Below are 11,671 nucleotides of genomic sequence, written 5' to 3'. Positions count from 1 at the left end.
TTCCACCATAGAGTTCTTATAGTAACACAGGTCAGGTTTAATCTCATTTTACTAATCTCATGATACTGTTTGGCTAAATGTCCTAATCAAACCATGAGCTATGTGTAGTCATTGTCTTTCCATCAAACTGTGAGGTCCTTGAAGACAGTGACCACCCCATCTTATATATCTTATGCCTGGCCTACTGCCTGACACATAAGTGGTCTAATGTCTGATGAATAAATACATGAAGAAATTAATGTGTAAATCGTGGAGATAAACCTAATGGCCTTACAGGCCATAGTACTTCGGAAGAACTGTGCTTAAAATGTCATATCTATTTCCTTGATTCTCTCTCCTTTGGTGGTTTCAATTTGTTTAATTACATGTAAAGCCAAGCAAGTTAGAATTTAAAAATGTGTAAGATAATATAGCATAGGCTTAACAAAATCAATGTGATGTTAAATATATGCTTTTAAACAAATAAATGTCAGTAATGTTTCTTTACTTAAAAAGATAGGGCAAAGATAGATTTACAGTTGTGATTCCATGAAACACAGAATTTATTCTTGTATTATTATTTATTTTATCTTCCACATGAACAACCTGTAAAGCTACTTTTGTCCCATTCTATAGTTACATAAAAACTAAATGCAAGTTTTTCAAATGAGTATAAATATTAGTCAAATGCAAGTATTGGTAATATTTTGTGTGCCTAATAAGTGCATCGGTATGTTTTGTGAGTCATTCCCAAAATAACTTGTGTACTCTAAGATTTATTTAACCTTATATCTCTACCAACGTGCACAATGTTTGAACAAAATAGGAACTTAATTAACACATATTTAAATATCTGCATTTCAAAGAAGATCTTTGAGACAGTACCTGGAAAATCCAGGACCCTTTGCTTCATAGTTGGAGTTAATTTTTTCTGCCGTTATTGTGGCTAATATTTTACTTCCATCCAAAAGAATCAAGTAGTTTGTAGTCATAGTAGTCTGATGTAGTAGTCCTCAGGTCTAGGTAAAATTCTAACCCAAGTATATTTCAGGTCAGTACCATAGAATCTTAAATTGACAAATTTAAGGTTTCTATAACATGCTAAATTCTGAATTTTTTTTTGAAAACTACAGAATCTCCATCACACCTGTTGACCTATAAATGTAAATGTTCACCAGAGAACTGCAATACACTGCCAATTTGTTTTGCCTAAATTAGAAGTGTCACCTTACCCCAATTAAATTGGAAGTCTCACTGTGCCTCAGTCTTACGAGCTGTGAAAAACTCTAAGCTGGCTCAGGCTGGCCGCAGCTGCCCTGGAATAGCAGGTGTAATTGTGGAGACAGCAGTGGAAATGAGGCTACACATCCAGGGAACATCATCCTACCATTTAACATTTCCTCCTCTCCTAAAATCTTAACTTGATTCATGGTTTATTTCCCTATGGAAGAAACTGTAAATTAGATTTCTGAAAAATTAAACACATTCATCCATTTCACACAGGTTATGAAGTTCTTCATGTATAACTAAAGGGCAACGTGCTAAGTCTGGTAACAGAAGGAAAGATAACGGGTTTACTGTGAATTCAGAGAGACAGACCTGTGAATGGCTTGTGCCCTAAGGGAGCAAAAGGTAAAAACAACTAATTTGAAGAGAGAGGAAGGGTCAGGGAGTCTTTTCAGAAATGGTGGCATTGAGCAATGCTGGCAGATGACTATGCTGATGAGGTAAGCTATTTCTAGAGTGAGGAGACGGCATGCATTTTAAGGCCCAGGAGTATGGACCTGCTTTATGAGCACTGATAACTACAGGAAATTTAGTACTTTGGGAAAAAACAATAAGTGTTTAGAGATGGACAGGAGCAGAGTACAAAACAGTTAGGATAGCCAGGGGGGGGAACTGGGTAGATGGTCAGGGGCAGATGGAGAAGAGTGTGCATACCACACTGTTACCCTGAGGGTGGCAGACGGCCTCCTTGGGCTTAAAGTTCGGCTCAAAGGGACTGCAGCAGCCAGGTCTGAATCACAGCAATTTGAACAGGGATAGTTTAATATAAAGAATTACTAACTTTATATTTAAAAATAAAGCCGGTTTTTCTCAGTGGATAGAGCGTTGGCCCCTGGACTGAAGGGTCACCCGTTCAATTCCGGTCAAGGGCACGTACCTAGGTTGCAGGCTCGATCCCCGGTCCTAGTCAGGGCATGTGTGGGATGTCTCTCTTTCACATCGATGTTTCACTCTCTCTGTGTCTCCCTGTCCCTTACACTCTCTCTAAAAATCAATGGAAAAATATCCCCAGGTGAGGATTAACAACAACAAAAAAGAAATACTAACTTTAACAAGGGGATTGCAGTAACCAAGGAATAGCTAGCAAAAAGTACAAAGAACTCTAGTGAATACAGGAATAACAGATATAACAAGCAGCCATTACCTTAGAAGGAGAAAAAGTTCAAATATTCTCAAAGAAATAAGAGATATAAAGGAACATTTGAGAGACAAAAGAACACGATCAAAAGCGTGATAGCAACTTTTAAGTAACTGGATTGTAGAAATAGGGAGAGGAAGCAGAGATGGAAAATTTCAAGAGCTAAATCCTAATCACCATATGAGAAAGTCAATAGGTAATACTTAAAATTGAATAATAAAAATATAGGACTATATGCATAGTACTGAGAAATACGTACACCCATGAAGATGAAATCGCTAGAAAGGTCAATAGTGATTGCCTCTGGGGAAAGGAATTGGAGGAGTTTGACAGAAAATTACTGTATTTGGTTATACATATTTGACTTATACACTACGTGTATGTGTTACTTTTTCAAAAATAAAATCAATTTTAAAAGGAATAAAATAATATTGTAGCTATATATTAGTTATACATGTGTGCCTGGCTCACTGCTCCGAACTGGGGGAAAAATTGAAGACAGTGTTCCTACCCTGAGAGAGCTCAAGAGGTTAGAAACTGACAGAAGGGTTAAAAATAAACAAATTATAGGACATTGCCTTTAAGTGCTGGATATAGACTGAATTGTAGCATAGGGAATTCAGTTGTCTAAAAGAAATATAAGAGGAAAAGCTTCTTGAAAAGAAATGTTTTTATGGTTTAAGAGGTACTGTATTGGCTTATTAAAAACAACAATAGTAATAGCTGCTATTTTTTCCTTTTTACTGTCTCATATGTGTAAGACACACATTCTAGGTCTTTTACCCACATCCTTTGATTTAATCCTAACTTTAATGAGGCCAAATCTTATTAGCCTCATTTTACAGACGAGCTGAATCAGAGTAGCTTTAAGAATAGAAAAGCTTCACATCTGTGTGGATGGCTAACACATGATTCAGCCTCAAAGGGAGGGAATGAACTCGATTATCTTACTGTGCATTTAGTGTATTTTTATCCATAGGTTGCTGCCAAGAAAGTTGAAAAGTCACTGCTGTAGGTTCCCAGAACCTCACAATTGAAATAGACCTGTGTGCTAGAGCATGATGTCTTTGTCATGTAAAACGTTCCTTTAAAAATTCAATATTAGAATTATTGGTCACTACAGATACATGTATAGTTACCAAAGAATTTCTTTTTTTCTCTTCAAGTAAACTTCTTAGAATTCCCATGTGAATAAATTCAAAACACAATCAAAATATTCCTGTGTTCTCTTCTTTTGTAATTCCTAAAATGCTAGTATTGTCAATTGTATTCAGTATATTCTGAATAAAGTAATTTAAACTCTAGCTACTTAACTCCATTTTCCTGTCAATTTAGTTATTGTGCACCTGCCATATTTGTCTTTCTTTATAACCTAAAATAAAGGATGAAAGTGGAATAAAATAAAATGCTTAATTCTATTTTGTAATCATTCTGCCATCCTATTCTTGAAACACTTTGAATAGTGTCTACATGTGACCTATATAACTATAACTGTCAGAAAACTGTGTTCTAAATTGAAATGAAATGATAAGTATCATAAATATTTGATGTCCTTTCTCCTCTTATTCTCTATGTATGCTTTCCATCTTGATGTCAGATGACCATTCTGGGAAGAGTAGGATGAGATTTCATATTTGTTAAGAGATGTATTTTTTTTAATGCTTCAGAAATGCTCAACCAGTCAAGAGTTCAGCCGTTGGAAGTCTATAAACCACTGCCTAATTATAGAAGCTTTTAAAATTCTCACTATAAGTCTCATTAAAGGTTATTTTCATATTTAAAATTCAGTGTGAATTTATTTTTTGATCAGGAAATGAATTGAGAGTTGTCTTTAAGCTTCTGTAATTCCCAGGTGTGTTTCTAATTTATTAGAGTCATGTCAGAACAGGTCTGTTGAAATTAAATTACCTTTGTCTTTCTTTACAACACATTTCCAAACCTGGGAGAAAAGAGATTCAATAAAATACCAGTAACAAGGTTCCTATTCTCTAAAATATGAATAGTAAATAAAGGTACACACCGATCTATTTTATGGATTTAGTTTTGTTATTCACTGGTCTAAAGCCAAACTTTATGCACAAAAAGTAAATAAAGAAAATAACACAAGGCCGTAGTCATAATCCCTTCTTGCCGACATCTGTACAGCACTTATTCTGAGCCCTCCTGTAACACGCGCTACATCCTACAACCTACACTGTATTGTCTAAGTCATCTCCCATGCTACAACACAACTCTTTAAGAATGGCATTTTCTCTTATTTATCTTTTTATTTATTTATATATTTTTATTGATTTCAGACAGGAAGGGAGAGGGGGAGAGAGATAGAAACATCAATGATGAGAGAGAATCATTGATTGTCTGCCTCCTGCACGCCCACACCAGGAATCAAGCCCACAACCTGGGCATGTGCCCTGATCGGGAATCGAACTGTGACCTCCTGGCTCATAGGTTGACACTCAACCACTGAGCCATGCTGGCCGAGCTCTTATTAATCTTTTTATTCCCACTATACCTAGCTCTGATTTTGCACATATTTAGCACTCAATACATTATTTTATTATAGTGGGTTTTTTTAAAAAAAATCTGTCCACTAAAGAATATTTCAAAAACATAGTGAAGTTTTTTTAAAAAAATCACATGAACCACAGTTTCTTCATCTAAATATACTAGAGACAATGTTTTGAAATATTACCACTCCTTTACTGTTTTCCTGTTTGTGGCCATTTTTATATAGTTATAATGTTTGCATAATTTGTATGTGAAGGTAGACATCATAACATGATCGGTCTCCATGTTATTTTAAAATCAGAGTAAACTAACATAGCTACATGACATTTCATTTAGTGGTTCTCAACCTTCTGGCCCTTTAAATACAGTTCCTCATGCTGTGACCCAACCATAAAATTAGTTTCGTTGCTACTTCATAACTGTAATGTTGCTACTGTTATGAATCGTCATGTAAATATCTGATATGCAAGATGGTCTTAGGCGACCCCTGTGAAAGGGTTGTTCGACCGCCAAAGGGGTCGCGACCCACAGGTTGAGAACCGCTGATTTAGAGGCTATTAAAACATAGAATTATTCATCATTCTTTTGTGGTGAGGCATAAAGGTTGTTGCAAACCACACTGAGCCGTGAAATCCCCAGTGTTTTTGAAATGCTGTGAGTCTTTTTGTTGTTGTTTTGTTTTGTTTTTTTGATCTCTAGTGAGTCATTTTGAGGATAGAAGTGTGCCCAGCAATTTCTTAAATAAGACCAGATCTCAAAATGTAGGTTTTAGGATATATTATACCCAACTAAGGGATCTTTGTGTTACCCACAGCTCTGAAGTGTGAGACACTGGGGATTCTCAGCTATTATTGTTCCCCTAATTTTTTTCCTTTACCACCCCAAAACTGACCTTCTCAAGAAGAGGAAGCAGTTTGCAACTTTCAGCAGTCGATGACCTACGCAAAGTTCCTTTCTAGTAGACACTACGTCACCCCATGGTTGCACTGTTAATTGGGAAACTCTCATTAAAGAGAAATGAGCGAGCCTTGAAGAGAACACTCCTTCCTGTTCCTGGGACTTCCCGCCCACAGATAATACCCCTGACTATATACATGGCCACCCATAGGTATCCTTATACAAAATGTTAGGATGCATTTCTTGTAATTCCTACTAATGGAAATATTTTCTAGAACTCATACCGGAGCTAATTACCAATTATATCTGATAATTAAGTAGAAGCAGTTCATATATTTTTTCAAGTAATGTTTTAATAACATAATTTTCCACTGAATTTTATCTGCAAAGACAACTTTTAAGACAATATAAAGGAAACTGCGGTTCAAGATATTAGGGTGTCAAGTTCCTAAGCCCTCAGAAGCCTGCCAGTTGACCCAAAGTGCCAAATGCAGTCAGTACCAGTGTTTTATAGATATTAGTCCAGTTAACCCTCAGATTAAAAACTTGGCTGCTATCATGACTCTTCTTTTGAAAATGAGGAAACCCAGGTTTAGACCACTTAAGAAAGTTCCTCAAAGTGCCACTGCTAATGGGTGCAAGGGCTTAAACCTAGATATGCCTTAATTTCCAAGTCCTGATGCTGACCTTCGTAGTTTGCCTCTCCTATGTCCAGACAGTGCATAGAAAAGAACAACAATCCGCAGGTACAGCAGGAATAATAGAAGAGTCTAAAAAGAGGAAGAAGGCCCTGACCGGTTTGGCTCAGTGGATAGAGCGTTGGCCTGCGGACTGAAGGGTTCTGGATTTGATTCCAGTCAAGGGCATGTCCGTTGGTTTCGAGCACATCCCCAGTAGGGGGTGTGCAGGAGGCAGCTGATCGATATTTTTCTCTCATCGATGTTTCTAGCTCTCTATCCCTCTCCCTTTCTCTCTGTAAAAAATCAATAAATTATATTAAAAAAAAAAAAGAGGAAGAAGGTATCATGTTGCAAGGTTTGTGGATTTTTTAACCACACAAATTGTGGTTGGAATACAGGCTCTGCCATCATTACATACATGACCATGTAAGATCATGGAGTCAAAATGTGAGAGTCACCATTGTAATAATTAACTGCATAATCAAATCAAACTTTACTAATAAAAAACTAGTAAAGAACAAAAAGCAAATATTGTTTGAATGGTGATTCTATAAGATAAACTCATAATTGAATTTTTTTTTTTAGGAAAGAAAGAAAAAGGAAACAGTCAATGATTTATTTATAAAGAATGTTTTAAAAACTAAATTTTAAATTGGGTACTAGTAGTCAAAACTTAGTATGTGGTAAGGGAACTTCCTACCTAGATTATAAAGTCCCTGAAGATAAGGTTAATTAAATTTTCATTTTACAAAGAAAGACCAAACTGGCTCAAAGACATAGCTTAATTAAAAATAGATATCTAAATCTTCCAAACATTTATTGAGGAATAAAACACACACACAGCAACACAGATCTGATTGAGCCTTTCAAATTTATAGGGGGGAGGGGGAGAAGGAGCTTATTGAGGGTATTACATAAATTATCACTGAAGCTGAAGTTGTGTCTATTTTCACAAAAGAAGAGTTGACCATTTCAATGCATTACAGTAATTATGAACATTCTGGGTGAGGTAATATACGTGTGTTGAAGGAGAGGATCTCCCTAATCTGCAGAAACTGTGAATGAATGTTCACCAGACTCTTTGTTGGCATGTGGTACTCTCAATATTTCTCCCCTACCCCAGGACATAAACAATAACCTTATAAATTAAGTCAGGATTCTCAATCTTAAACATTCTGACTCAAGTTGCAAGTGTCTTAACATGTAGTTTGGAGGTAAAATCTGAACATCTACCAGTAGATAGAACAAAACTCTTATTTGGAATTGAAATACCTATTTAAATAGTAATATATGCAGAATCAACAACTGGTTTTTAAAATAGTCAGCTGTTTACTTTCTCAGACAAAATATTGGTTTTATTTATATAAGAGCTACCATATTTATTGGTTGGCACATATAATGCCTACACAAATCTCTCAAGCATAATGCCTGATTTTTATGAAGCCTTCATTCTGACTTTAACTACAGAAGGAAGGTCAAGCTGTGAAAGTCAAAAGAATTTATGACATTGTTCCACTACCAAGGCATACAGAAGAGGGTATTGTTGAAGAAGAACTGAAAAGCTCTTAAAGAATAAAAAAAAAATCAATCCATTTGCAACAACTAACACTGGCCGCAAGCATTTTGGGGAAGGAATAAATGCATTTGAAAAATCTTATTTTACTTGTAAGTAAATATTAAATTAAAAATCCCCTGGGGGTTTTGAAAACGACAAATAACAGATAAGATGTACCTATAATGATGGAATTATGGGCAATCATACTGAGGGTGAAGTGTTTTGTTATTCACTTACATAATACTCACAATCAAGCTTTATTCTTTCAGTTGTTTATCTTCCTGCTTCTCTCTTCAGTGATTGAAAGCATCTCATGGGTTTTGTTGTCAAAACAACCATACTTTCTGCAAGACTTGCTTCCTTCTCCACATCTCTTTAATCCCAATTTCCTAAATCAAGACTTCTGGAATAGAAGATGATTTGAATGGTGTGAGCCTTTAAATTGCCTTGATATTCCTATAAGCTAAGAAGAAAAGTTTTTAAATTCTTCAAGGTTGCAAGGTATTTCTTAGTTACAAATTCATGGCAACATATCTCTAGCTTTCTGAAAGTTCTAATTCATGGCAACTTGTATTTCTGACTTTTTAAGTTAAATTCCAAAATAAGCCATAGATGCAGTTTTGTTTCCAAGAAAGTCACTTGTTCTTCCCCAGCACATAGAAAGGTGGTCAAATGTTTTCAGGTCACATTCAGTAGACAAGTGAAGTTATGTTGAGATATTTCATCATAATAAACTACATATAACCCTTTTATCACTGAGGAAGAACAAAATAGGAAATGAAATTTTTGCTTTGTGAGCTAGAGTTCAACTTAATATTTTGCATTAAAGCTCTATTATTTTATTGGCATTTAGGGGATGGGGTAGGAGGTAGGAAGGAAACCCTACTGATTTTCCTCAATAGATAATGTCATAGATTGTGTTTCTCTACAATTGCTGATATTACAAGGTTTAGCAACAGCTATTCATTTAGGGCTGTCAACATAATTGTTTTTTAATAGAAAATTATAAATCAATATAGGAAAAAATAAACATGATTTCCATATTTTTAAAAAATATATATATTTTTTTATTGATTTCAGAGAGAAGGGGAGAGGGAGAGAGAGAAACATCAGTGATGAGAGAAAATCATTGATCAGCTGCCTCCCCCATGCCTCCTCCTGGGGATGTAGTACGCAACCCTGGCTGGGAATCAAACCATGACCTCCTGGTTCATGGGTTGATGCTCAACCACTGAACAACATCGGCCTAGTGCCAAACATATTTTACCTAACTGCCCTTGAGATACAAAATGTTCTGTAAATGCCATTAGCATTTCTTCAAGTAATCATTCTCAAGGATTATAAAATAGTATATTAAACATTAGAAACACTTGAATTCTCTACTCTTTTTTATTTACATGATGAGTGCTTGCTTTTGTTCTCTAAATTTATTTATGTTCTGCCTGAAATATTATATTTTTGTAGTCATCTGCTTCACTAGTAGAAACATATCTGATTGTCATGGGAATTACTGGTTCAGATTTGGGCAAAAAAAGAAAATCTGTGTAGAAAGAAAATTGTTCACTTGCTATTTTAATGATTAAGATAATAATTTAAGAGAGTGTTTGTACCTTTAACATTATAGCTTGTTCCTTTTTTAAAAAATAAATACCAAAATCTGTCTTCACTGACATAGCTTGTCTTTTATCAGAATATGCTCTTCCAATTCTAAGTTTATACTGACCCCTATAGGTTATTACGTTCTAATTTATTTCTGGGTTATTCTTACAGAACATAAGTTGAACAATATTTAATTATGTTTACAGTTAGAATTTAATTATTTTAGGAGTAAAGCCATAAAATACTCTTTATAGGCCCTTTCTCTCCTTATATTGTACAACATTAACTATGCACAAATTTCAGCCATCCTAATTTAAGACAATTTATTTTGGGGATCCAAGATGTTTTAAACCACATCAGTTTCAATGTTGGGCTATTGAGGACAGGGAAAATAAGAAGCATAATTTCTAACTGACATGCTTTCTGATTAACCTGATTATTTTCCTCAAAATCTGTTATATTCTCACAAGTTTCCTAGCTATAGTCCATTAAGAAATCAACTTTAAAGTTTATGCAGAGATGTATATAAAAGCAGAAAAGACTTAGGACCAAAGTAAGTCTGATTTTAGCTAAACTGGGTGGAGGGACACTGATTCTAGGTTAAACAGGGATCTTTTAATGTGGCGTGCAAGATTCTACATCGTTTCCTTATGGATATGGATGAGGAGTTACAGGAGAGGGTGAAAGGCTACAGACTACTCACTTCTGGGCAGAGGCACTTCCAGGAACAAGTAGTGGGCAAGGACTGGTCTCAGCAATACAGAAAGGAGCACGACCCCAGCAACCAGCCAAGGTGTCAGTGAAAATTTACCTACGCAACAGGAACTCTATACATGTCATATGCTTCCTAAAACTGCCAATCTTGCCTGAGATATAGAACTGATTCCTTCCTAGTCTACTCCTAGAGTAGCTCAGGAGTAAATGTGTGGTAGCTACAAAAGGCCCAATGCCATGAACTCCAGATGTTGGTTCCATATTACTCTATAATCACAAACCCTTCATGAAGAGTAGAGCGTTATTCCAAGGTGTTGGTAACCAGCTTTTAGAAAGATACTTCATTATTCACACTTGTTCTGTAGAAAAACACCAGCCGTGGACTATGCTATGTGAATTCAATATGGAGCCCAGGCTACGATCATTTTTCTTAAACCTGTACTTTAATATGAGAATTGGGGATAATAGAAATGATCTCCTTACTGATCAGACAGTAATTTCCAGAGTATTATAAAGCAGAGCTGTGTTTTGACCTTTCTTTGACTTGAAGCCATAGAAAATATAAAGCTAAATATTTTCTTGTACATCGAAGATACAGTTTTATTGGCATAGGGGTAAGTAGTGAACCGAAATTATTTATTTGGGTATAGATGTTCTCACAAAACTTATGAGAGTGATAATCAAGTCTATATTTCAAAGTAATTTATTTAGTTTTATAAGGGTAAATTTTGTGCCTAAATCATCCTGGGGATTATATTGGTTTAAATTGACTTTTATGGATGCATTATTGAATTTTTTACTATTATCAGAATAAGCTTGATAATCTTGCTTTATATTTTTTCTCCAGCTCTATTTGGGAGCTTTGATTCTTTGTTTAACCATGTGTGAGAATGAACCCAGACTGTCTTGAGGAAAACCTTAAGCCTGTCTGTAGTATTCCAGAATTCTCTCAGCCCACTCTGTGCATGTCTATTCGGACTTGTGTCTTCTTGGTCATACTCATGGATTTTCCTAAGAAACTATTAATTTTGTATTTATTTGTTGGACTAGTATACTGTTTTGTTTACCATTGAATCCTTAGTACCTGAGGCCTAAGCACCAAATAATCAGTAGGAGGTAATTTTGTGTTGCAATAAAAGATGCTGTTACTGTAATTTTATAAATTTAAAGGTATTGAGTGTGCAAACTTCTTTTAATATCTTAATAGGATAAGAAATTAAAATGCATGTCAACAGCATATGAAAGGCGCGCCGCCCGCCTCTCCGGGCGGTGCGGGAGGAGGAGTCTGGCCTCTGGGCTCTGGGATCCCTCCTC

The sequence above is a fragment of the Myotis myotis genome, unplaced genomic scaffold (assembly GCF_014108235.1).
Source record: "Myotis myotis isolate mMyoMyo1 unplaced genomic scaffold, mMyoMyo1.p scaffold_m19_p_7, whole genome shotgun sequence".
NCBI classification, from domain to species: Eukaryota; Metazoa; Chordata; class Mammalia; order Chiroptera; family Vespertilionidae; genus Myotis; species Myotis myotis.
Note: the sequence above shows the minus strand (reverse complement) of the source record.